This window comes from Cuculus canorus, chromosome 7, assembly GCF_017976375.1.
Source record: "Cuculus canorus isolate bCucCan1 chromosome 7, bCucCan1.pri, whole genome shotgun sequence".
In the NCBI taxonomy this organism is placed as follows: Eukaryota; Metazoa; Chordata; class Aves; order Cuculiformes; family Cuculidae; genus Cuculus; species Cuculus canorus.
The window spans coordinates 417,716-444,863 of NC_071407.1; the positions used below are offsets into that span (position 1 = coordinate 417,716).

General features: G+C 44.4%; 1 protein-coding gene across 3 annotated transcripts in view; it reads left to right on the forward strand.

Annotated features, from left to right (window-relative positions):
• The first annotated feature begins 4,115 nt into the window (after positions 1-4,115).
• CHST15 (carbohydrate sulfotransferase 15) overlaps positions 4,116-27,148 on the forward strand; it is a 50,335-nt gene continuing 27,302 nt past the window's right edge. The window contains exon 1 of one of the 3 annotated variants that reach the window (XM_054071991.1): positions 4,116-4,256. The gene's annotated coding sequence lies outside the window, so the exon portion shown is untranslated. Of the gene's footprint in view, positions 4,257-9,484; positions 9,707-27,148 lie in introns of those variants that run through there. The other 2 variants (XM_054071989.1, XM_054071990.1) reach the window with 2 other exon arrangements.

Genomic DNA, 27,148 nt, shown 5'->3' on the forward strand with positions numbered 1-27,148 from the left:
TTTTCACTGTACATGCCTTTAATAAATACATATTGTTATAAAGAAAATAATACTCTTATCATATTAATGACTGCAGCAGTGTAAAGTCGGATATAATATTAATAAGTTAACAGTAGCCTTGATATGGTAGAAAACTCATAACTGGGAAGTTTTCTCAGTGTTTTATAGTACAAATAAGCTATTTTTTCTGGTTTTTTTTTTTTTTTCCTCTGCTAGCATTGGAAATGAAAATATATGCGATGCTAGAAATGTAGATATTTGTGAGAAAGGCTCAACGATTATTTCCTATTATAGATACCTGCAGTCTGTTTTAATAAAAATATCTTCTCAGCCCCAGTTCTTCCCAGAGGGATCCCTGCCGCCTGCCAGCGCGGCAGTGAGTGAAGACACCATATGGGCACTTGTCTGCCAGTGTGTATATGGGCCTTTTGGGGTTCTGCATGGATCCAAGCATATGGGTCAGACTGATATTTCTTTTTTAATCCAGAAGAAAGAAAAGCAACAGAGCTACTGCAGCCTTTCTAGGCAGTTCTGTGCTTTCTCAGCTGAGCAGCTTCCCTTTTCCATTGGTGTTCCTTATGGTTTGGACACCACCGGAGCTTGTAGCAGCCCTAGCTGCAGCCAGGCCGTGCCAGACCGGCTTCACTGTGGATCTGACGGGGCTGACCCCGCTATCACATGGTTTTGTCTCCTCGTTGTAACAAGCAGCCAAGCCAGAGGTTGTGTCCCAGGACAGTCCCACACCCAGGGAGCTGAGAGCTTCCAAGACGGTGCAGTCGTCCTGTGAGCTGGCCATCTGCAAGGCACAGCCGGCGCACATCGGACCGCACGCGCGTCTCCAACCCGTCTGTGCCAGGCAAGGGCAGTTGGCCTGGCACGGCCCGTGAACACTGGGCTGGCTGCAAACAGTTCTACGTTTGATCTCCGTCGTTGTGGGTGGTGGAGTAAACATCTCCTGAGGTCTTGCTGCTTGGTATGAACCACTGGAAATCCTGGACAAGCAGACAAAATCCTTAAACTGCAGCCCACCAGAGAGGAAAAGCTTGTGGAAGCCATGCATTATACAACTCATGTAATCAATGTGCCAACCACACAGCAGCTTGCTCGCTCTTCTGCTGCATCACTTCGTGTTTTAAAAGAAAGAATCCCCTCCAAGGAAATGATCCAATACAGGGATTTTTGCATCCCTGTACTTCTTCCAGGCGTTCTTCTTTGTTTGCATGTAGGCTGAATCTGAGATTGGGAGCACGTGAGACTGAGCACCAAAGCTTTTTTGCACGATTTTAGCCCAGCATGTGCTGTGCTCACCTGAAAACTCCGATATGGGCAACTGATACCAGGAGTTGAATGTCCTACAACAGTGAGAAGAATCTATTCTGAACAAAGAGCCTTAAAACATGTGGAGCTTTATTAGTCTAGCATGAGATGTGTGATAATTTGCTGGAAGTGCTGTCAGAGGGAATAAGGATATTCCAGGATTTCAAATACTAAGCATAGAGGTTTTAAATGTAAAAACCAAGGGTTTATGCAAGGTTAAGCCTTGAGATTTTTGAGTCAACAAAATCTGATAATTTTAAAGTTATTGGCTTTACTGTGCTGAACCCTGTCACATTGCTCATTTGCTTTGATAGGTTGTGGACACTTTTACGCTCTAAGGCATAAATTTAACAGAACAAACAGTAATGCAAAAAAATACAGATGGCAACTGCAGGGCAGCCAAGACTTGGTTCTGACAGCGAATTTAACTTTAAGGTGTCCTGGATGAGCAGATGGCAGCTCTCAAGCCTGACATTGCATTAATAACAAGCGTGTATGTGTGGATATGTAACTCAGGTCATCTCAGATATTTCAGGATAGCTTTCCAGCTTGGGGAGGCAGCTGGATTTTACAATGGGATGGAGAGCACCAGAAAATGCCTGGTTAGAGCTGTTATGAGACATTTAAAATGAAGATTTTATTTTACGCGATATCCTAGAATAATGTATTTCTCTGTTTCTGTCTGGGAGATATAAAAAGAGTGGTAGATGTAAGTAAGAAAATGTGACTGTATCGCTGTGGGAACTTCTGCTAACTCAGTCAATGACCCCCGTGGACCCTAAGGAACTGTGCAAGTACTTGACCTCGCTACCAATACAGCCTTTTCTCCTGCAATGTTATGACAGCATCACTAGCACTGGGTGTAAATGAAATGGAGATGCGTTTTACAGGAATATGTAGATTCCAGCAGGTTCACTCACCTCTCCGCTCTGGCATTGCTGATCTCTCTCTCCCTGCTACTGTGTTTTACAGCGGTCCTTAAAATGCAGACGAAGACCTCTCAGCAGTTTATGTCACTGTCAGGTTTTCATTTCATCTTGCTATTATGCTTTCAAGCAGTCAGAAGCTGGCGGCTGCTGTCTTAAGCATAAAAGTGAATTGAATAAATTAATAATGGCCAAAGGGTATCATGGCAACCAGGGGTGTGAAGGAAGGTGGCCAGGTCCCGAACAGTGTGATTAAAAATGGCACTCTAGCCTTGGTGAGTTAATGCAACATCAATTGCCCACAACTAACATGGCAATTCTACCATCCAGAAATACTCCAGAGAAATAAAGTTTTCTCATCATTGCCAGGAAATCTGGATCGTTAATGAACAGGATAATGATGAAATGCAGAAAGTCTTGGTTCTTGAGCAAAGCACATTAGTTTCTGGGGCATGAGGGTCGTTTGTAATAGGGAACTACTTCATACAATCAATACAAAGACTAAACACCAAAGAGAAGATTTTCTGAAATGAAGAGTGATTTCTGTGCCAGTCCTTCTATGTGAAACACACTTGCAAACTGTATTTTTGTGTCCTGGAGTGGATATTTAGGCATCTAAATATCCATTTGTGCATACCAGTGGGCAGGCTGCCTGTGCAAGTAGAAGAGAAAAGCAGTAGAGAGTTTTCCAAATCTGAGCTCCCTGGTGGTGCCTCCTGGCTCTCACTTTGGGGAGAACTGGCTCAATGTGCTTCTGTGTCCTCAGTGTTTCTGGGTAGAACTCACCCGCCATTGAAGCGCTCCATGGCACTGGTCCGAGCATTTTAATAGGAGAGAGATGATTGAACTGTCTCATCTGCTGTGTAGTAATGCTTGACATTAATATTTCACTTTGCACTAGAAGTTCTCAAAGCCTGTTTCAGGCCTAATTAAGGCTCACATCACACCTAAGAACGAGGCAGATATCTTAATGACGGGAAAAATGAAAACAAGAGAAGCAAAGAGACTTGCTCAGTATCACAGAGTGGCAGTCCTGAGACTGAAACACAAAGATCTTGAGTCTTGGGAGCTTGCTGTAGCCCCTGATGAATAATAATGACTGATCATACTGATAATTAATAGCACTTGCAATGAGCTTAATACACGTGAAGTGCTGTTGAGATACTGCTTCATTCACCCTCACTGATCACCGGAGTATGCATAGTCTTCATAGTGCAGCCCACTCCATTTGGCATATGTGGAAAACCACTGAGTTAATCAGATATTGCTCCACAGCGGAAAGCTGAACATGGAAACAGTTGCAGGATGAGGCATGAAAGAGTATGCTCAGAGCGCCTGGCCATCAGCAAGTAACTGAAGTGATGTAGGGGTGCTTGAGCTGAGAACTTGGTCTCCCTTACTGCCAGCAGAGAGAAGCAGTCTCCATTAGTAGCCTATTCACAGCATCTGAATTAGAAGCCATTTCTCTTTGCTTAGCCTCTGAGGAGCCTAACATTAGAGGTTTCAAGCTAGACATGTGAATACTCTCCCTTAAGTGCTTATTATCATTCCCATTTTGCAGGTGGGTGAACTGGAAAAGACAGGACTGTGCTAAATTGAGTGAGCTGCCTGCGATTGTTAGGCTCCTTCTGCTCCCCCCAAAATAACCCTGGAAATGTGTATGAGAAACAGAATGTAAAGCTGAATAAATCCTCAGGGGATATGTTTAGGTTTAGGTAAAAATACAGAGACAGCATCAAAATATCTCAGAGTGCTCTTGGAGTATATGGTGAGTCATGAGCACCACATATTAAATGGCCAACACTTATTCAACAAAAGTCATTTTTCATGCAAGACCACAGGAGTCACAGGAATTGGCTTTGCACCAAACAGCCTGATTCAGCAAGATATTGCCAGCGAGCAGAAGCTGTGCTGTTGTGTTCCAGTTTTTAGGAACTGGGAAAGGGGGAGCAACCAGCATGAGGAGAAACCCAGAGGTTCCTTACAGGTTCAATGTGGCAGAGTTTTACTCATGTGAGTAGAAACTTATCAGAAAAAAATATGCATTAGGAATAGATAACATATTTATGAAATTAATTCCTCCCATGCTATTTCTTCAGCTTGGATGATGGAGCCTGAATTTCATCTCTCTGCTTTCTGCTATCTCTGGTATTCTTCCTAAAGCCAAAATTCTGTTGCAACTATGGTAGTCATTAAAAATTAGAGTATAAGAAAGTGTTTATCAGATTTATCATTGCAGGTGGACTGGAAGAATGGCTGCAAATTGAAATGACTTTGTAAAAAAGCCTGAGTTAGCAAAAAAAAAAAAAAAAAGGCAGAAAGAAGTAATACTCATTTTTCTGAAATTAGTGGAAAGAATAGCACTCGCAGAAAACATTTATCATTATGTCAGCAAGATGTGTGATTTATCTTTGTAATAATGGTTTTCATAGCTTTGAAGGTAGAGACAATTGATCTGTGTTGCTATTTTTTATATAACACCTAGCAAGTTAAACGACTTTATTTGTGTATCTAAAACAGAGGCAAATCCAGCACAAGTCTGCTTGGAAATTCACCTTTCTGTACAGGGTCCAGACTCTGGTGCTGAGAGAAAGCAGCGTGGCAGTAGCCACCTCTGCACTAGTGAACCCTCTTCCTTGCAACGGCAACAGGGGAGCCACTTGGTAATTTTAGCAGAGACTGGAATTCTTAGAGTATCTTTCTCCATTTAGTCTGCTGCTTAGCTATCTCAAGCTCTCTTTTAGGCGAAGCTCATGACATGTTACAGATCGCTAATGAGATTTTTTTATTTATTTTTTTTATTAACGCAAACAATTTAAATAAGAGCCTGAACCACCCTGGTGTCAAGCTCGTTGGCTGCTGGCCCACCCAGTTTTACTGTTGCCGCGATGAGCCCTTGGCTGGTGCCACATGTCTGAGAGTTATAGGAAGAGCAGTGTGAGCCCCTCAGGCCATCAGCACACAGGAGCTATTTTTGGTGTCAATTTGAACTTGTCTCCATTTGCCTCCTGCATCTTAACTCCTGGTTCGTATTCCTTTAGAGAATTGCAGAGAAGTGCATGCGGCAGGTTTAAAAGCTTTGCCTGCTCTAGAAGTCACACAAATGTATTACCAAAAGCAGCAGGCTTCAACTGGCTTCAAGCCTTCTCCTTGTGTGTGGTGCCGCAAAAGCATTATGGTAATTCTAAGCGCTGAACCATTCAAAATCTGTTTTAATTGATTCCCAGCTCCTTCACAATTCCAGCATATTGTTAAATCAGTGGTAGATGAAAGTTGCAGGAGGTAACATCTTTTGTATTGCTGCAGGGAGATCACACCTAAAATAAGGCATTAAATTCTGGGTACCTCATTGCTAGAGATATGCAGACAAATTGGAAGAAATTCATAGAAGAGCAATAAAAATGATTAAGGGTCTGAAGGGACTGAGTTATGAGTGAAGATTAAAGGAACTTAGTATGTATCACTTGCCTAAATGATGACTAAGAGGGAAATGATACCCTTCAACGAGTACTTGGAGGGCATAAATATCAGAAATAAAAAGGAATTCTTTAGGGTGCTGAAGGACATACAACTTGGGATAAAAGGATGGTGTTAGGCAAAAGGAAACTGGCTCTTGTTATAGATGATTAAAAGCTAACAGACCATTGGAGGGAAACCAAATTCGAACACATTTAACAATCACGTTTCAGTATTATTTTTTCCCTATTGGAGGAAAAAAAGGCATTGTCTGCAATTAAAGACTGAGCAAGAACTCCCTGGTGCAGTCCAGGGATGCTCAAGCTGAGAAGAATAATTCCCAACCCAAGTCAAGAAAACAGAAAAAAAGCATTCTGAGCATATGAAGGTTGATAGACCCTTTACTGAGAGCTGGAGGATGTGTAAGATACAAAATTAGTGATCTGTATTTTAGGAATGTGCCTGTTGCCAGGATACCATGGGGAAAAATAAAAGTAATAACACATTTCTTTAAAACACACACATTCTGCTAATTCCAGTGAGAATGATACCTCTACCTTAATGGGAGAACAGACCACAAAGACAAAGAATCCTTCTGCAGTTTTCCCATAGCGCCAATTCCCAGCTCAGAACCCAGCTGTGGAGCTGGAAGAGCCGCGATGGTGCCAGGGTGCAGCCGCGGCCTGTGCCAGAGCCAGCGGGCGCGCAGCCGGACGGGGGTCTGAGGGACACTGGGGTCTGCTGGGGCTGAAGTCCTAAAACTGCTAAGTACAACAGAGAGAGCACCTTGTGGTATTTCAGACTCATTGCACGGAAACTCCCCGGCTGAATTTAGGAGGTACCCACCCAGTAAATTATTTGCTGTGAGCTCCAGCTCCCCCTTTGCTTTTCTGTGCAGAGGGGGAATCCTGAAGCCGTCGCCGGGCAGCTCCCTCAGCTCCTCTCAGCTCATGCAGATGCGAGGCAGAGATGCTCGGGGAAAGGTTTTGTCTTTTCCTGTCACAACCCACACCCGTTTCTGGTGAGGTTACCCTTTGACGGCAAACGTCAGCTCCTGTGGCACCCCTGCAGCAATGCCCCTCGAGAAAAGCTCCGGCGAGCAGTGCCTGCTGGAGGGAGCTCAGGGGAGAAGGGCTCCCCAAAAGAAGCAGGGGTGGGAAGCAAAAGTCTCCTGACTGCTCGCGGGTAATGAACCTCCAGTTCTCTGGCTGGGGAGAGAGGAAGGGCAAGGAGAAACCTTAGCATTCCTCACCCCTCTTTGTGAGACCAGCCCAGAGGTGCTGATGCTGTTAGAGATGCCCAGAGGAAGAGCAGTCCCTCTCCCCGGAGCAGCATCCCATTGCAGCCTGTTCTGATTTGTTTATCCCAGAGTCAAATCAGGCTCAAAATGCCCAGCTCTGCTGCTGTCAAACGCAGCCACCAGACCTTTGCCACATTTCTGCCTGAAACTGCAGCCAGCAGCAATAAGGAAGGACTCCCATGTAAAAAAGTCACCTTTAAAACACATACATTTATGCTACTAATCGGCTGCCTCCTTCTCAACACCACTAAAGGGCCCTCCCATTTTTTTTTTTTTTTTACCAGATAAACCTGTTCAGAGCTAAGAAATGTGTACAAACTTGTTTTAGAAGTGAGATGACTCTTCATACGCTGCAGAATAAGCATGGCAACCAGAAGAAGTCATATTTATAGAGGTGGAGGTCAGGAGCTTTCATTCCAGGAAAACCAATACAGCTAGACAAAGTTTTACTACAATTTCTATACTGAAATATTTTCATTTCTTCCCTCTTTGAACATCTTGAATAAGGAGAATTAAGATGTCTTAGTTTTTAGATTTACTCTAGCTGATGGTTGGTGAGGAATTGTGTGAACAGAGACTTCCCTGGGGGATGAAGATCTTTTTTTCATTACAGCTTCTTTAATATTTTCTTTTTAATACATAGAAAGGAAAAGAGTATAATTATACAGAGATCTGGCTAAGCATAATTGCTATTCAGAGCATCCGAGGAGGCCTAAATAGGGCTTGGATGGTGGCATATTTAACCCAGCACAGAACACTGAATTTGGGTGAATATTCTAAAAACCTCACAGGTTTAACCCAGTCAGGTATTCTATTCTATGAGGGGTTTTTTTTAGCGTAGAATTAGGTGAGAATCAGCTGTGACCCAAACAGAGATACATGTGCTGTGCCATAGGGAAGTTTTGCATGTGTGACTTTGAAAAGCCAGTCTCTCGGTTATTTATTTATGGTCTTACAGGTGTATAATCACCCATCTGAAATCCTTGAACTCATTGGCTCCCGATCATAGCTGTGTAATTTGGAAGTTTCTGTTTTGCATTTTACCATTACGTTACATATGGTTTCACTTCAAAACAGATTCCCACAGTCGCTGGTGTTAGATGCCTCTGAAAACTGGAACCAAAGATGGACTTGGTCATGAAAGGAAATACTGAAATATAGTATGCACATATAGTATTCAGATTCATATTTATCTCAAGCTTCATCACCTCAGCTTCTTAGGAAGTGAAGTTGCTGACTGTTAAAGATGTGGATTTAGGCCCAGCAGTGGGTTCACTTAGTGTTAGGAGAGAAATGAGAGCTTTCATCTCTCAATGTGCTTGCACAAACTGCGTCCAGTCACAACAAACTCTGGTGCCATCAGCATTGCAAGCTGTGTTAAACCTTCGTGTGAAGCTGTGTGGCTGCATCACGGCAAGTGTGTGCACACACCGCCTGGGTGACTTCAGGAGCAGACTAGACATTTACATATATATATATTTATGAACACATGGTAGGATCCTCTTGGTTGAGAAGGAACCTTGCAGTTGCTGAGTAGGGGATTTTGGCTGCTTAGCCAATGTCTGCCATTTAAAAACTGGACCACAGCAGCACATGCCGCCAGCCGCCTGCGAGGTATGTGGCGCTGAAGTCCAACTCCAGTGATGGAGACGCGGACAAGCAGTGTCTCCTCGGGCTCACCTCTGACCGCCCGACCACAGCCTGGGATGCCGGTTCCCCTGAAAGCTTAGGACAGCCCGATTTCCATGCAGGGTGGCTTAGTATGGCCCATCTCCATCCAAAAGCTTTGGAGCAAGCCCAGCCAGCAGCCGGTGCTGCTGATGGCAGTGCTGCAGGGGCAAAGATGCCCGGGGGATGCTCAGGGGGACCCCTGAGCATTGGAGGCTCCACACCCCTTCCCCTGCCCCAGCACTGCTGGGGACCCCCTCTCCCTCAGGGACCGTCCTCCCTGGGAGCAGCGCTGGTGGCCCCCCGTCCTGGGGTCCCCCTGCCCTGGGAGCCCCGCTGAGGGCTCCCCTCTCCTGGGCACTCCAACGCCCTCAGCAATAAGGCTGGGACCCCTGCCCTGGCACCCCCGCCGGTGAACCCCGCTCCCCGGCAGCAACACCGCGGACCTCCCGCCTCTAGCGGCACCCTTGAGGACCCCCCACTCCTGGGACCCCCACCCCGGCAGCACCGCTGGATGCCCTCTTCTTCCTGGGGACCTCCTCCCTCCTGAGGATCACCCTCCCTTCTGGGGACCCCCTCTACCCGCAGCCCCCACCCCTAGGCTCTTCCCTCCTCCTGGGGTCGCACCGCTCCTGGGACTCCCCTTTCCCCAGCATCACCGCTGGGGACCCTTCCTCCGCGGACCCCCTCTCCCCTCAGAACCCCCCGGGACCCCTCCTCCTAAGGACCCCCCATCTCCCCAGCATCACGGCCGGAGACCCTCCCTCCTCCTGCCCCCCCGCCCATCCCCGCCGCACACGCCCCCTCCCGAGCTGCGCAGCGCGGCCGCGGCGCGGCGCGGGGCTGCTCCCTTCCTCCCTCCCCCTGCTCCCTCCTCCTCCCCCTCCTCTCCTCCCGCCCCCCCGCAGGGCAGAAGCCGGCGGAGGCGGCGGGCGCGGAGCAGCGATCGCGGCGCGGGGCAGCGCGGAGGTGGGTGCGGGTGGGACGGTGGCGGGGAGGCTCGCCGGGCCCCCAAGGCTGGAGGCGGGGAGACTTGTCGGTAAGTTGTGCAGCAGCCGGGGCGCGGGGTCCCGCCCGGGCGGCGGGTCTCGGAGCCCCCCTCGCCCCTCGCCTTCCCCGCAGGCTGCGGCGCAGCCTCCCCCGTGCCGGGCGGGGCGGCGGCGCCGGGGGCTCGGTTCGCTGCCACCGGAGAGGGGACCCCGGGCAGGCGGCTCTCGGGCGGGCTCAGCGCGTCGCCCCGGGGCAGAGCCGCGGAGGGACGCCCGCGGGCGCGCGCCTTCGGGCGGAGAGGGGCGCTGAGAAGCGAGCTGTGGTCAGGTCGGAGCTCGGGGCAGGTACCGCCCGCGGAACTTGGGCGGTGTCGCGCAGGGTTCGTTCCTGGGGTGGCTCTCCTGCCGCGCTCCAGCGCTGCTCTGCAGCGAATCCGCTTTCCCAGACGCGCTCGGTTGGTGGGACGGGCGGTGCGGCCGCGGGGGTGGCGCGTCTGAGCACCCACCGACCTTCCAGGTGTGGAATAGCGTTTGTAATTGTCTTCATTCCGTGGGTCCGTGGCCTAAAGGTGTCTTTGCATCGATTTGCCTGCGAGTGACATAGGCGCGGTTTCACTTCTCGAATTGTTAGCCAGGCACAAAATCGTTGTCCCCTCCTGTAGAACGCTCGTGCCTTTTGTGTTTTGTGACTAAAAATAACAGGGCAGTCGTCTGAGCAGATTACAGATGAAAGCTCAAAGTTTGCTGGAGCTGTTCATTAGGAGTATTTCTAAGGTTTGTGTGCGGATGCCTGATCGAACAGCACTGCTCTCTGTGGTACTGACGGGGCACTGCTTGATCTCCGGCAAAAAGGGCACTTTCCATCAATAAGGGGTCACAACATGTGTGGACTGTACGTATGTATTTATATCGACGCTATTTATATGCTTTGCTGTATCTATTTTATGTACAGAGACAGACACGCAGTATATACATACGCGCTCACTTATAAGTTAAGTACTAGTGGAATAGTTTTCTTGAAGCTTTTTTGTCAGGCATTTAAATGTTGTCACACGTCTCCTGCCCCGAGAGCTTCTCTGCTGCTGCTGGTGCCGATTCACTGTTGGGCAGTGTCAAAGTATTTATCTGGCTCTTCACACGCTGAAAGAAAGAAGATCAATTTGAATGCAGAAAAGAGGAAATCACCCGTATGAAGATTTAGAAGTTAAACTACCTTTTTTTTTTCCCCCCCTCACTGACACTTAGATCCTGTGTCTGTAAGCGCAGTCACCGTGCAGTTCTGAAATCAATAACAATAGTTTGATGGTTCAGGTTTTGTAATAGGAGGAGTAGTCTCAAATTCAGAGTGTTTTATTTGGTGGTTCGAAAGAGGAACATGATGAAACAGTGGAGATTTACATGACAAAACATTTAATTCCACTAATGCAGTGGAAGAGGCAATGGATTTTATCTGCTTTGCTAAACTAAAAGTAGATATCTGGAAGCTGTAAATGAGGCTGAAGCAGGCTCTCGTGTTTGAATTATTTCATGTGGTTGTTGTGGAAGGATGAAGTTCTATACTCCGCTAGCATTAGCAGTGATAGGATTATGTAGGCATAATCGTAGAGATGCAAATAAGATACTGCTTGTATTTTAACATTATTTTAAGCACCCTGGGGCAGGAGCTCTGTGAGAACCAGGAGTTTCAGTGAGCAAGGATTATGTTTGTAGCCCAGGTGATTTCCACGTTACGCACATATTTTTAAAGATGGGCTGTGTCCCAGTGCTAAAATCTCTGAAAGTATTTGTTTATACATAAGATCAGGTTGTTAAGGGGTGACGGCAGACTCTTCCAACGTTCGTGAGGCGTTGCTATCCATGATGCTGCAAGCCCTCCACCCCCAAAGGGGTTCTTACCAAATTCCTTTGCTGACTGGGAAGGGAATCCTTATTATTAACCCATTTTCCTATGCTGAGTGCTTCTTTATGTGTTCATGGCAGTAAAATTTTAAGAAATTGTAACTTGGGATTGTGTTATCATTATGTTCTGTGTTTCTAACGTTCTGATGTACCTTCTGTAGAGAGAAACTAGCAGCACTGGCCTGATCTTGTCTAAATGATGTATTGATTTAGGAAGTTAGAACATCCAAGTTGTTTTTCTTTCGGTACAGATACATGGTTCAGGTGAAGAGATGCCAGTATGCTCCCTCTCCCCCAAGCCTTAGTGACCCTTACAGTTACTGTATCCTTAAAGGCTGTATATCCCACAATCAGGAGCTCCAAGGAAGTGTGCTGTTGAATCGTTCAGTGCTACTTTGATTCTTGGTTGATGTGAATCGCCCTGTTTCCAGCATCTTATAGAGTTTGCAGGAACCTGGTTTGAGCTGGGCTCTTTAATTGCTGTCTTCAGGCTTCAATTCTTTCCTTAACCTCCCTGTGTTCCTCTGTACCTTGCGCAGTTCCCACCATACTCCTTGGCTGGAGTTATGTTGCTCAGCTGGAAGGATCCAAAGTGCTCTGGTAAACCAAGCTGCATTTCCAAAAAACGAGCATTTTTTTTTTTCACTGCTTTCTCCCACAAATTAGTATTTCCTATTTATTTTTGTGTTTTAATGAAGTGCACTGTTTTTCTTACTGATGAACACGGTGCCAGATTTGGAGTCGAAATACAGTTATTTAAGCAAGGAGAAGGGATCTGTAAGCTTAGACAAGTCTTTATCTCAAAGCAGCCTGAAGTACACCAATCTCTGTGCTTATACTGCAATTTCAGTAAAATTAACAAATTACATATAGCATTATTGACCCGTTCCCTTAAAAATATGTCAGGCTGCCCATGCATCTGACAGAAAGTGTCTTGTACAGCCACACTGGCTGTTTGTCCGCTCAGCCTTTTCATTTGTGTTTCCCGGGCTGAAAGACATGATTACAATTCTGTCCCAGTTGCTGGGTTTGGTTTTTACATGTGAGGGAGACAGGAAAGCTCCTGAGGAGCTGGAAGGCAGCAGGCACACTGCAATAGGAGCGCTGTAATCCTTTGATTGCACAGCTGTGCCTGAAACACCACTGAACAGCATGTTAGGGATAAGTAGCTAATGTAGCTTTGCCTTGGAATATTTGTTAGTTTATGTTACACCTGGTTTCCAGCGGCTGCTGGGTGTGGGCTGTGAGCACCAGCTTTAAGCAGTGTGGGGTCCTTTGTAAGAAGAGTTAATCAGGTGATGTGTGTGATGCCTTGTGAGAAGCAACAGAAAGACGAACCATGCCCAGTTGGGTTCCAGCGACTGATGGCAATGACAGAGCGGCTGTGGTGGTGGTGAGAGACCAGATGTAATGGTGAGTGTGCGTAGGAGTGAGCGGTCCATGGCAGACTCTGTCCCGATGCCATCCCTCTGTCCTCCTGTGGCAGTATAACAGAGGCCATGGACTTGCCAGCCCTAACCCCTTGTCCTGCCTCTTCTTATTTCCACATCCAGCTTCTTAAAATTGCCACAATAGCTTGAACTGCATGGAACACACGTTTTCCAGATCTCTGAAGTGGCAAGGCTGCTGGTTTCCTTGTGAACTTGCCAGAAATGAGGCAGTGCACATAAGCTAACCCAGCTCCAGAATTTTGGTGCAGCAAGCCTCCCTCGCTTGGGTTGCAGAAAGCGTTGAAAGCCCCTGCAGCATTTGGGATGGTGGAAGCACTTGACTGCCAAGGTGCCTGCCTTCCATGTAAAGATTTTCCTTTGGAATGAATACAGGCATGTGAAGAAATGTGGTGATGGGGGGGTAGGGGAGTGACACGGGCTTTTAGTCTTTTGTATACCAAACACTACTAAATACATACTTTTTAGTATGAAATTTTGTATGCACATTCTTTTAGAAATAAGTGTGGTTTCTTTATGCTGACTCTGTATCTACCAGGGGTTGTTCCTCACCAGACTCCAGAAGGACTGGTACAGCCAGGACGTTTGATTGTGTAAAGCTGGAAATGGGAGGAAATGGAGAAGGAGAGTTCAAGAGATGATTAGGGGTGTATGTCACATAATGAGATGAGTTTGCCTGCAGGGCCAGCTCTTCACAGAGGAGCTTCGTTTCCTGAAAATTCTTCAAGAGACCTTAAAACCAACACTTTTTTTGCAAGCTCATCAAACACCTTGTATAATATTTGTCTTTGATTTTGACTAGTTGTTAGTTGAGTGGTTTGTCTTTTGATGGAACTATACAGATATTAAATAGGTAATATTTAATAGATATTGTTAATTTTAAGTAAGTTAAATGGTTAGGGAGTCTGACATTTCTGTGATTCTCAAGGAACACCCTGAAAGCTCATCTTTTTATAGCTCTGTTGTACCATGTTGTGCTGGTGTTCTGTCTTCAATCACTTGTTAGTGCATTTGTAGGAGTGCTGCTCTATGGTTCATCCCTCTGGCTTGATTGTTGAAGCCTGAGGAGATTTCCCGGGGCCATTTCTGGAAGGGATTGAAGTGGAAGAGGAGCACTTTGCATCTGTACATCAGGTTTTGAGCCCATGCAGAGCTGGTGCCAGTTCAGCTCCCCAAAGAAATACGGGACCATGCTGTGAGGTTGTGCTTTGGGGTCTGGGTGTCTTCTGGTTTTGTGGCTCCTCGGCGATCTGGCCTGGAAGAACACTGTGATATCTGGGCTGTTACTGCATCTATTGTAAGTGCTGCACATTAAAGGCTACTAATAGAAATGACAACACAAGATACTGGGGGAGTCTCTTCATTTCAAAAGACAGAACCATGTTCTTGAGTACTTCACCATTGTGTAGTACAGCTTTGTGCCCTCAGCAACTCATTGGAGCTGTTCATAAAGTAAATAATTTAGATGAAAAATGTCATAAATTATAGAGCTATGGAAACTGTATCTCAGGTTGAGGATTAACTTGCCTGAGGAACAGACAGGGATAAATCAGAATGAAACCACTATCACTCTTGACATTTAGTTTTAGAATTACAAAGCTATTTATACCAGCTTTAAAATAGTTTCAACAAGAAATGGGATGAGAAGGGAACAGTGGAACCTAAACTCATCCCTCTCATTACAGGAAAGAGGAAAACAGCATTTGTCTAACATCAGGCTATTTTAATTACTGATGTTTAACTGGATTTTAGAACATTGCTAAGGAGATCAGCAAAATTAGAAATACACAGCATGGTAGAATGAAATATATGTTGGTATCCATGGAAATCCCATGTGGATTGCTCTTGCATTAGGGTAGATCAAGCACAGTTTGGCTCTTGGTTTCCAGTGGAAGGGAGACCAGGACCTGGATCTTCTTAATTAGGGACACTGAAAATGCTTCCCATTTGTTTTGGAGAAGTTCATGGTTCTGTGCTTCACAAAGTGTGTAAAGGCTGGTAAACCTGCAACGCTCCAGCACAGCAAGTGGCTTCTAGCTTCAGTCTTCACTGCTTTTTTTAAAAAAAACAGATTTCAATAACTCTTTGGGTAAAATATCTTTCTTGGGTGGTGTAAAATCACCTGCTGGTTATTTCTTCGTACAGCTTTAAGGACTGAATTACTGTTGTTTAGTGTCAGGGTTGCAGTGGTGTGATAACTCATTCCTGCAGGGAAATGTGTAAAAATCTTCTGCTGAGTTTTGATAGCTTTTTTGTTTAGTGGCACCCATTAAGTGGGTGCAGTAATCTGTCCAGTTTTCTGGTTTTGCTTTTTTTATCTTGCTGTTCTAGCACATTGGATAATAAATTTTAAAAAGGCACTAAAAGCATAGTGTGAAAATACAGGTAAGCCTGTAAATATCAACAGTGGGTTTTGTTGGACCGTTGCAGTTCCTGGATTCTGAGGCTTTTAAGTATTAGAAAATAAACTGGAACTTTATGACAGTGTATATTTGTGTGTAAAAATACTTGCTTGTTACTGAAACAAGAATATCTCAACCCTAATCACTAAAAATGTTAAGCAGTGTTTTAACAACCTTCTTTGTGTATTTTTAAAGCTAACAAATAATTCTGAAACAGCAAATAGTTGCATTTAACAAAAAAGTGGAGGGTTCCAAATTAGACAATATAAGTGCTGTGTTCATTCCCAACAGCAATTCTTGGGATGAACCCTGGCTTCGTTAAAGTCAGCAAAATGTCTTCCTGATGACTTCAGCATGCCAGGGTTAACAAAAATAGATTGAAGTGGTATCTGAAAAAGTTTTCTTCTTGATGAGTTACTGGAGCTGAAGTCGTTCAGCTGTACTTTGCTGTGCATTTGCTCTTCAGTTCATCCAGGGAGTCTTCAAGTGAAGAGAATGGTGGTGGGATGAGGTGTGTGAGAAGGAAAGGATGGTTCTCTTTGGACTTGATGATCCTTGAGGTCTTTTCCAGCCTAGGGATTCTGTGAAGTAATAGACAAGTAGTTGTGTTACCCCAGATTCCCTTTTATTGAGGTACTGCAGCCATGTGCCTGCTGCAGGGGGGAGGGAAGCTGGCCTTGCATGTGGATGTCATCTCTTGGATATTTAAGCCTTGAAAGGGATGGAAAGCCCCCAAATCCGACTCTTTAAGTATCGCTTGACTGCATTTTGTGGGTAGGAGTCTGGGCAGGCTGAAGTGCAGCATTCAGGCATGGGCTTAGGGACATTTTTAGCTTTGTCCTTTTGGCATCAAGGATTTTTATGTGGCAGTTGAATAGGAGGAAGGAATTAATTTGATTTAGCGATGTCAAACTGAAAATGAAGTTCCTCTTAGCACATCCTTCGAAGAACGCTCGGTGGCTCTGGATTTAGCCTGCCATCCGCTTTATTTTTGCAGGGCTATTTTTGAACTTCCTCTGCTGATAAATATTTAGAATCTGTTTATATTGAATCTGATTTTCAGTTACATAGTGCTTACATTTTTTTCCCCCTAAATACTTATTACTGAAGAAGTTGGTGTTACAAGCCTTGTAATTGCAGTGCTAGTGGTTTTGTAATTTTAACTGTAGCTGAGTGACAGCGTGTTTATTAAGTATCTGAGAGAGGCTTACAGCTTTCTAAAAGAGAACTTCTGTTCTGGGCTGTAGGAGTTAGAAGGGAGCTGTAATTGCTTCATGTCTGGAGCACAGGCTGAGGTGGATTAGATGTGACCATTGCTGAGGATCAGTAAGTTACGAGAAGTGGAAAAGCTGTTTCACAATGCTGGTAAGCTCAGAATAGAAATAGCAACTATTTCTTTTTTGTATAACTAAAATCTGATGAAAACCAATTCAGAGATATTAATTACTTAGTCCAGCCAAATCTTAGCGCTATTTTGTTCTGCCTTGCTAATTCCTTTTTGGAATCATGTTTTTCCTGGTGTGAATATGGTGATCCCTCTTTAGCTGGGTGACAGCAGTTGTCCCTGTGCACAGGGATTGTGATGCCTTGGAGTCTCAGAAGCATCTGTGTCCAAATAAATAAATAAACCATTTAAGAAGCTTTACTGAAAAGCAGTAAACTTGAAAATCAAATTGGTTAGCAGTAGAGTTACCCTGCTATATTATAGCATACGGCCACCAGATGTCACTTACTTTGTGCACCTCTGCACTGGGGAGAAATTCAGTCTTGGTGTGTAAACGGAAAAAAAGTAGCAACTTGCTAAAAGTGGCTTTGTTTCAGTTTTCATTGTTGGCATCCATCTTCCTTGATAAATATTTTCATCTTACAACAGACTGTATAGACTTGTTTCTCACAGACGAGATAGAGTTGCATTTTTTATGAGCCTTAAATGTCAGCAGTGACATTTTGAAGTTTGGCCTTTAAGAGAATAATTAATAGGCTGCTAAATTTTCAAAAGGATGAAAATTCATTTTATGGGAAGGGCAGTTGTGTTATAATGAACTGCACTATCATTAGACACACTTTAATCGGGGGCTGAAATACATATTCATCTTCAACCAAGTTAAAAGCAGTGAGATGAAACCGAGGTGGAAGTACTTGTAGACAGCGGAAGGGCCACTTCTAAAGTTAGAAAACGGTATCAACTTGGAGAGTGGTGCAACTCATCCCCTGGTCTTAAAGGTTTCAAACAAAGAGGAAAGATAAATACCCAGATGGGGGTATGTCTCTACAGTGGAAAAGGAGCACTTGGTATCCAAGGCTGAGCTGTTTTCTCAACCCCAATGAGCATGACCAGTAGCAGTGAGCAGGGTGAGACAACTCGTTGCTCCCAGTGAGAGCGAGGAAAGGGCTCCTGGTCCAGGTTGTGGCGTTCAGCAGTGGATTTTTCCTCCCATTACCAGCAATGCTAAACTGAGAGGTGCAGCCCCTCTTCCTGCTCCATAGTCACGTAAGCCTCATGCTCATTTATATTTTAGTCTGTACTCAAAGGCAGCACCGTTAGAAAGGGGAGATTTAATGTTCTGGACTCAAAGCAGAGGGACTGAAAACTGAGTTATTTCCTGAAGGGTAATGATTGGTGTTTTTTTTTTTTTTTTTCCAGTAGTAGTACTGTAGGGTATATTTCTGTTTTGAATATGTCTGCTGCCTTGGATTTCAGTGTGGGATGGAGTCATAGTCACTCTGTGGATCTCATACAGATTGGAGGATGTCAGTCCATTGGTGACTGAATGGTGTCGGGGTTGCTCTCCAAATTCTTTTCCTTTTTGGTCCCCAGGAGCAGATGTTTTGAAAGATTACCTTCCTTCATTTTTCATCCCTGATGACAAAAATGCTCTGTTCTGGCATTCACTGACAGCGGGCACAGGGTATGATACAGAATCCCTCCCTTACTCCCCTTTTTTCTATGCCTAAGAAAGAATAGAGGTGAGCAGAGCTCTCCTTAACTATTAGAAATGGAGTGAATTAGTGTTTTAGCAGCTAGTATGAAACCAATTCTATTAATGAGGGCTCCAGTGTCTTAACTGAGAGTTGTGTATGAGACCAAGGGTTTCACTTCTGAGCTGCTCCCGAAAATGCCACCTGCCTGCTTTGGCCCCAAAAAGCGCTCACTGCAGCGGGTCCTGGCACGGCTCTGGGGTGGGGAGTGTCTCCGTAGAAGACAGTGATTGGTATGGCTCTTTGTGGCAAATGCTTTGTTTTGTTCTTGAGGGTGGAAAGCCTTATGGGAAGGTGAGCATGGGCCAACATCTGCAGTGCCCTGTTTCTGAAACCACATTGCTCCTTCTGGTGACCATTGCAAAAGTAAATGTAACTCAATAGCTTTATTGGTAGAATAGGTCAATATGAACCTATTTTTCTCATTTCTCTGAACTTGAGGCACTAAAGAACCATCGTCTCTGGAGCTGTGGTTTCATGCGTCAACTGCACCGCACTCTTCCGCTGCAATCCAGTGCATTTCTATGCCGTTATCTGCATGTAATAGACGTGTTTTACTTATCAGTGTTTTGTAGTTGCTGGGTGTTACTTCCGAGAGGTGAACTTCGCTTTCCTGGAATGCTTGTGTTGTCACTTAGTGACAGTGGATTAGAGGCTTTCTTTGGTGTTATTATTTTTATTACATAATCCTAATTTTATTATACAATCCTAAGACACACTAGTAAGCTTTTATTTTGGTGTAGTCCCTGCTGCAGACATATATTAAGGAACTTCTAGTTTATTTCACAGAAAAAAAATCCCCTCCAAACAGATCTGTATACACTTGATACCATCGTAGTCTCCTGTGTGTTAGAGGGCTTTGAATGCATTAACAGCATAAACCAAGTTATTACATTAATCTCGTGAAATCGGAAGATTCACAACTTTGACTCAAGGTAAACACTATTGGCAACAGAGGAATTTAAGAGATGGAAATGCATTTCAGTACTTAGGATATGTTTGTGCTGGAGATGGTTTTTGGTTAGATATATTCTACTAACTTTTGAATTTATAGGTCTTTGTGAAGTATTTTGTGGGGCATCATTTGGAGATGTTTCCAGTTCTCTGAAGAGTTTCTTAATGTTAATTCCCTATTTGAATTTTTCTGCACTAGTAACTAAGCTTTTTTGGTTGTCATTAACAGTCATGCGTCTGTTCTTGCCAAGCTGGTTGCCAACTGCAGTTGATGGAACTGGTGTCACTTTAGATTTCATCTGTGAATTGCTTCAGTGAATGGTTTATTTTGAGACGTGATATCCGAGCTCCAGAACTGGTGTGGATCTGCTCTGAGCTACAAAGTTCTAAAGCCACTTTACATCCTCTTCCATTTGCGTAGAACCAAATATATCGATAAGCGCGACTGTTTAAAAATGAAGCCTCACTTTACCCCCTGCTGTTAGCTTTGGAGTTGTGCCCAGCTACCCCCAGGGAGACAGGGCTTAGAGCTCTCCAGCTGGACCAGAGGTTTGAGAACAGTTGCTCCCCCTAAATCCTTGAAACTGTGTCTCCTGTGGGCTGTCTCAGGAGATGACCTGGCCAACAGAGCAAGAGAGGAGCATCCCGGCCCCAGGCATACCCGTATAGCTCCCAGGTGGTGTTCAGGTGGGGTTGGTAGGGATCACTGTGGGACCTGGGCACTGATGCCGTCTAGGAGCTCCATCAGAAGTGGGATGGTTTTTTTTTCAATTTCACAATGCAAAGCCTTAAAAGGTGAGTTTTGACCCCGCTGTGGTTTAAGCAGAGGCAGAGGGGGGAGGTTAGCTTGAGACGGTCTCCTTACAACAGAAGTTAAGTAATTATCATCTCTGATGGAAGTCTCTTGGAGTACTTGCCTTGGATTGCCCCTGCGCCACAAATGAAGAGCATCTAGTTAGCTTTGCTAAATGTTGCCTTTGTTTGCAGCAAATATTGCAGAAGAGGCAAGGTGTGAGGGAGGCATGTCAAAGCTTTCTTGGTACATTCATCATTATGCGTAGTTGGTTTGTTTTGGTTTGGTTTGTTTTTCCTGGTTTCTTTCCACGGAAATTGAGTAAAGCAAGTTCTCAGATTTTGATCTTGTTTGTTTACAATCTGCAGCCCAGCTAAGTGCAACAGACAGCATGGCAAGGTATTTGGGGTTGTGTTCTTTCCAAGTAGAAAACAAGTATACTGAAGCCAAACACAGGCAAAGCCTGCAGGAATACGCAGCCGAAGCAAGGGGGTCAGCGGCTCGGGGGCTGAGGAACAGGTTTCTCTTATTGTTGTTCTGGGTATTGTAGTATTGACTGGCTAGGTCCCATATCCAGCATGGCCTTCTTTCTTTTTTTAGTATTACTGTTGTCCATGGGAGTCTTTGTGCAGATCACTGGGGGAGTTTGCCGTGTTCTGAAAATTGATTCCAGCACTGATTTTTTTGAGAGGCTGGCGCGGGAATGCAATAGGTTCTCTTTCGTGTAAGAGTAGAAATCAGTAAATGAAGATATTTGAATTTCTTTGAAGTTTGTGATAGAGATGTTGTTCTTTAGCTATGATCATCTAAACATATGAGAGGACAATAACGAGTGTTTAATGCATTATCAAATAGCATTAGGTTCCACATCAAGCGTGTGCTTTGCCTGTGAAGATATGTGTTGTTCGCAACAGAAAACAGAGTATAGCCACATAGAAACATCTTCAGAATGATTGTATCTTGAAAACTAGTTAGTAAAAATGTGTCGCACTCATGTGTAGTTAAAGAGTACTTGATATGGATGAATGATGGAGTCTGAGCCTTTGATGGAACACTCAATAGTGTGTAGGAATAACGGTAGGAGACTTTGGGAGTAAATGTTGCTTGACTTATGTGGAATAAACACTTTCCTAAGGTGCTGAAAGCAACATAATACATTCCATTGGCAAGGTTTTGCTTAATTAACAGTAGCCAGAGTTACCTGCAGGAGTTTTATCTGGTGATACTGTGTTACTCTTAAAAAAAAAAAAAAAAAAATCATTAATTAGCATTTCATGCAAATACTTGAACTCTGAATCTTCACTTTGGAAGAGGCGTGTGGTTTCCTGGTACTTTAATGGGCTGAGATTTATGTGCCCTGCTGTTGCTTAAAGAATTAAAATCATTGAACATTTAGAGAAGTTACTGCTAAGCTAAGAACACTTTTTCTTTTCTTAAAGTATTGAGACAAAGCCACAGTTGTGATTTGGCATCAATGCGTCATTTTTGTTGACTAACTTTTGTTTGAATGTACAAGAAACTTTAATGACAGCCTCTAATACCGAGTGTGTCTTTTCAGGATGCAGCTGTGTATGTTTGCTTTCACTCACTCAGCACTAGACGAAAGATGAAATGCCTTATTCATGAAGAAGTACTTACACAGTACTTATATACAGATTGGATGTCTTTTTCCATCCATTTTAATGTGTGTCTCGTGGAGAAGGTACCATATATGAGTCATAACAAGAAATTTCAGATGACTGTGTTAAGATTGTGAAGTTTATGGAGAAAATTCAGTTTGGAGGTGGAGGAAAACCCCTTCTCAGTCACTAAAAATCAATTGATCAGCTGTTAGCATATATATTGCTCTAGAATCGTAGCAACAACATTGTGTTTGAAGCAATGTTAAGTATCACATAGACCAGTGACCTTCAGAAAGACTGCTTATTTATGAAACCTGAAGGTATGTCAAATGAATTCCAGTAGATACCATTTGGTTGCATTATTGCATGCAAAAACATTTGCCACACCATGAGATAAACAGTCACTAAAAGCATTACATTATGCACATTTTATTTATTGCATAGAATGTTATTCATTCCTCAAAAGCAGCTTTAAATTCACAGCTGATCTCCCACAACCCACAAGATCTAGCAATTCATACTGTGTACCGTTTGTAGAGTGGCAGGAAACATTATATTTCAGATGGTGGAAAGAAGACGTTTCTCACTTTATATCAACTGGAGGTAGCAGCTGCTGAAATCAAGTGAAATCAAATGTGTAAGAAGAACAAGATGGTAATTAGAGTAACATATCTGTGAATGCCCACTGTTTTGCAGCATGCTGAGGCTAGAAATGCTTGGCAGAAAGTTAGAAATAAATACTCTCAGAACATTTTTATTCCACGTGCAGGTTCTGCAGCAGTAATCAATGCAAGAGACAAAGGCCTGTGCTTAAAATAGCTCTTCAACACGGAAAGATCTCTTCCTGCAAATTCATTGGTGCTGCACTAGCTCTCCATCCTCTCCACGAACGAGAGTCAGCTGGCACTCTGAATGTGAAGGCTTATTTCTCTCTAGCACAATGCAGCTTTGACCTTCACCTCACCTAACCTGAGAGGTGTGAGTGGCCAGTGCCGAAATCTGGCAGTCCCTTGACCCTCACATTGTAGCTGACTCGGATAAATTGGCTGTGCAGAGCAACTTCCTTATGTTCGGATAAGGTGATGAAAATGAGCATGCTGTCCTCACCAGTGGAGCTTTGCATGAAGGGAAAGCCCGTATCTCTATGGAGCAAGTTGCCGCAGAGGAGCTGTTTGGGTAAATTAAAGCAATATCTGCCCAGAGAGTCCAGTGATGAAGCAGACTTGGAAGCCTGAAAATTCATCAGGGTGGGCAGCTGTCAGAAAGAAACATGTAACAAAAAATAGCCGGTGTTTGATAAGTGAACTCTGTCAGCGCTGCTTTGTCTCTGGAGTTTTCTGAAGATAAGCACTTATTTATTTTTGATTACAGCCTCACTGCAGGGCAGTGTTTAGGTATGATATTTTTTCCCACCTGTCAACTCCCAAACTCCCTGAATTTGTTTGATAGAAATATCTGGAGTGGAAGAGCTTCATAATAGACTCTGCCTTCCTGCTTGGTGTTTCCATGCTGCATTAGTACTCATAGCAGGGATTTGGCTGGTTTGTGGGATGATGGTGTGAGTTATTCCTTCAAAGAGTGCGTGGGTAAGAATTCCTATTATTGTAAAGTACTGTGATATCCTGTGTTGGGAGCGAATGGCAGTTTGAGTTTATTGAAAATGTGATAAAAAAATCTGCGCAAGACGGGCTCCATCACGTCCCCTCTGTGCACTGCACGTTGTGTTTCAGGTGATCCCTTTGCTTTCACTGTGAGCTCCGTGGTGAATTTTCTTAGCAATTGGTAAAAGTTACCTCTGTGAGATGTGATTTCTGGTTGTATTTTGAATATCGGAACTTTGTAATCTGGTTCCAGATTTTCGGAAGGGAATGTGTGAGCCATGGGGATGGATGTGTCTGTTTCTCTCAGTGTTTGTAGGGTGACCTTGAGGACCATGTAGAACCTAATGGGAGATCACAGTTTCTATGAGAATTGGAAAAGAAAAAAGATAATAGACTTTGACTGTGCATGATGATTTCTGAAACTGAGTTTTTTAAAAAGTCTTTCCTGTGACAAGACATGCGCTGGAGTAATTTATGTAGAGGAAAAGTTTTTCTACAGTGTACAGGCTTTTTGCATTCAGTATAAATCTGTCAGTGTTTCTGTAGCAAGGCACTGTGTGAGAGGAATAGGAACTAAGTGAAGTGAGAAGATGAATTGCTGGAGATGTGGCACATCATAAGCAGCTGGTTTTGATCAGGAGTTGAGAAGCTGTTGTGTACTGTAGGCAAAATTCTACTCTGAGCATCCTTATAAATATGTGAGAACAGAATATTGCTTGCTGTTTGTGCTTAATTCCATTGTTGTGAGAGATTCATGGTGCATGGGATGTGTGGTGCCGTGGGTAGGGCTGGTGATGGTGCTTTTTTCCTCCAGGGCTTTTGGACCTGCTTTTCTGGAGAATTAATTGCAGTGCTGATGCCCCAAAGTCCTACCCTTCACTTCAGCGCTCCTAAAGCCTTCAGTATAAATCTTGCATTGGAATAACTTTTGGAGAACGTCCTTCTGTGCATCTAAGGCAGGTGTGACTGTGGAGAAATTGTTGGCAAGATCTCATGCCTGCCTTCGATGTGTAGGCACCAGTGCATTATTTTCTAAACCTTTCATGCCAGGTTAGCTCTAATAGAGAGATCGTGATGTAGTCCGGAGTTTATTAATAGGCCAGGGTTTGACTGGCTTTGGTTCTGGTTTAGTTTCCTGACTTTCTATTCTGCATAATAACACAAAAATAAATGAGGGCTCCGATTTGAAATTGGGTGAAATTGGGTGAAATACAAAAAGTACACAGAAGTGGTCAAAATTTTTAGTGATCTTTTTTCCCCTGCAAAATAGTATGAAAATGGATAATGTCAAGCTTAATTATTGTTTTCACATTTTCAATGCAAATCAAATGATAGCACATCAGAAAATGTGGATGTGGGATGCAAGGAGTGTGAGAAGCTGGACCTTGGTGATTTCTGGGAACCTGCACGAGACTTCAGAAATGATCACAGATCTCCAGGGGGAGGCATGGCCGTGGCTGATCCAGGACAATCTCCTGCTCCCCTTCCCACTACTCCGTCTTTATTCCTCGCTTCCAATAATGTGTTTGTTCAGGAGGCGTTTGTGCCCTAATGGAGCAGTGGTTTGAGCTCAGTAACTGTTTCCTCAGCATCACCGCACAAGGAGTAGGGGTGACTCTTCACTCGATGGATTTTGGGGCAATTTTCTGATGTTTGCTGCAAACGAAGCCTATAATCTGTTCCATTCCTGCATTTTCTTTGGAAGTGTATTGATGAAGAAGGAGCAGAGCTGTTTGGATTAGATCTTGAGAGAGAAACCAGCTGGGTTGTGGATCACAGAATCACAGAATCACAGAATCACAGAATCACACAAGGTTGGAAAGGACCCATTGGATCATCGAGTCCAACCGTTCCTAACACTCCCTAAACCATGTCCCTAAGTACTTCATCCACCCGTTCCTTAAACACCTCCAGGGAAGGCGACTCGACCACCTCCCTGGGCAGCCTGTTCCAGTACCCAATGACTCTTACTGTGAAGAATTTTTTTCTGATATCCAACCTGAACCTCCCCTGACGGAGCTTCAGGCCATTCCCTCTAGTCCTGTCCCCTGTCACTTGGGAGAAGAGGCCAGCTCCCTCCTCTCCACAACCTCCTTTCAGGTAGTTGTAGAGAGTAATAAGGTCTCCCCTCAGCCTCCTCTTCTCAAGGCTAAACAACCCCAGCTCTCTCAGCCGCTCCTCATAAGACTTGTTCTCCAGCCCCCTCACCAGCTTTGTTGCTCTTCTCTGGACACGCTCCAGAGCCTCAACATCCTTCTTGTGGTGAGGGGCCCAGAACTGAACACAGTATTCGAGGTGCGGTCTCACCAGTGCCGAGTACAGAGGGAGAATAACCTCCCTGGACCTGCTGGTGACCCCATTTCTGATACAAGCCAAGATGCCATTGGCCTTCTTGGCCACCTGGGCACACTGCTGGCTCATGTTCAGTCGGCTGTCAACCAGCACCCCCAGGTCCTTCTCTTCTGTGCAGCTCTCCAGCCATTCTTCCCCCAGTCTGTAGCGCTGCATAGGGTTGTTGTGCCCCAAGTGCAGGACCCGGCATTTGGTCTTGTTAAACCTCATCCCATTGGTCTCGGCCCAGCGGTCCAGCCTGTTCAGATCCCTTTGCAGAGCCTCCCTACCCTCCAGCAGGTCGACACTTCCTCCCAGCTTAGTGTCATCTGCAAACTTGCTGAGGGTGCACTCAATGCCTTCATCCAGGTCATTGATAAAGACATTGAACAGAGCTGGACCCAGTACTGAGCCCTGAGGAACTCCACTTGTGACTGGCCTCCAGCTGGAGTTAACTCCATTGACCACCACTCTCTGGGCCCGGCCATCCAACCAGTTTTCAACCCAGGAGAGTGTGCGCCTGTCCAGGCCAGAGGCTGACAAACTGTGGATAAACCACAGTTACTGTTTAGGCGAGGTTGCTGATCGGTGGTGATTCAGGAGGTTTTCTTTGGCGTTAAAAGGCTCCAGACCTGGGTCCTTTAAAGAATGTTTGATGCTCAAACAAGTGTTCAGCAGTCGTTCCGTAGGTTGAATGCGTCATCCTAGGTTATGACTGTATGTTCTAGCTTTTGAGATATGACTCTCTTTCAAGTGATTGCCTTGAAATGTTTGTGGTGAGTTTACAGAATTCCTTGGGAATTGTGTTTATTTTTTAAATTGTTTCTTTTTTTAAGCAAATAGACAAGTTTTGCGCAACTTCAGTCTGCAGGAGGTCACTGAGCTTTGTAATGAGTCCTGTAGCTTTTCCAAATCACTACAATAGCTTTCTGTTTTCAATTTTCTTTTCCTTTTCTTGAAGGAGGTTGCAGAGGTCAGCAATTCGTGAGTCTCATTTTATTGACATATCTTCTTCTTGGCAGCTTGTGATTTGTCTGAGGTAAACAGGGGCGAGTTCAGGAAAAGTTTATTTCAAAAAATGTTGACTTGAGGAGCCAAATGTGTACAATAAGCAGGACAGTGAAAACTTACCATTATTTCTCTGGTTTCCTGACCTAGTTTTCTTTTTACTATTTTTTTTTTAGGTGACGTTTTTATTACTTGTACTGTTTATTTATTGAAACTGTACAATCTGCCCACTACCAGGGTGAACTTCCTCCTGCTGTACAAATACTTTGTTACGCTTGTACAAATATTTCAGTTTGTTCTGAAGAGCGGGTGTCTGAGAGCCAAACCGCTGTGCAGCCTGCAGTTCAATCCTTGTCTCCTCCAGGAAGCTCAAGAGTTAACAAGTATCTGTAATGGTAAAGTTTTGCACGTTTTACTTATTAATGAAGGTTTTGCTCTACCAGCCTCACTCTGAC